Source organism: Micropterus dolomieu, linkage group LG07 (genome assembly GCF_021292245.1).
Source record: "Micropterus dolomieu isolate WLL.071019.BEF.003 ecotype Adirondacks linkage group LG07, ASM2129224v1, whole genome shotgun sequence".
NCBI lineage: Eukaryota > Metazoa > Chordata > Actinopteri > Centrarchiformes > Centrarchidae > Micropterus > Micropterus dolomieu.
The window spans coordinates 17187539-17188298 of NC_060156.1; positions in this window are offsets into that span (position 1 = coordinate 17187539).

Here is a 760-nt window from a genome sequence, read left to right on the forward strand (position 1 = left end):
TGTATCAAGGCACATTAATAGAAAGTTAAGTGGAAGGGAAAAGTGTGGAAGAAAAAGGTGCACAAGCAGCAGGGATGACCGTAGCCTGGAGAGGATTGTCAGTGCCACAGGCTGATAGCATCCATGCCATGCTGCACTGAGGCAGTAATTCATGCAAAAGGGGCCCAAACCAAGTAATATGTACATATGCATGATCATACTTTTCAGAGGGCTAACATTTCTGTATTTAAAATGCGTTTTTTTTTTTTTTTTTTTTTTTTTTTTTTTTTTTTTTTTTATTGATTTCATGTAACATTCTAATTTTCTGAGATTTTGAATTTGGGGTTTTCATAAGCTGTACGCAATAATCATCAAAATTATATCAAAGGCTTGAAATATCTCATTTTGCATGTAATGAGTCTATATATTGGTTTCACCTTTTAAGTTGAATTACTGAAATAAATGAACTTTTGCACGATATACTAATTTTTCGAGTTTCACCTGTATGACAACAAAATTAAACCGCATGTATAGTGAATGGAAGTCGCTAAAGAGTGAACTATATAGTTTCCTTATCATCATGGTTGAGTATCACATGCGCTGTACCGGTCACCTCAAGGCTCAACATAACTGTCCGACCTGCAGCCTCTCTCGCTCCTCTCTGTCTGCATATGGCAAGCCATTAGTGCCAAAAAACGTCACTCTTGTAGCATGTTTTGCTAACAAAACGGTGTTTTATTTTGGCACGCCGTAAAAAGCGGTGTTTTGTTAATTAAACAAA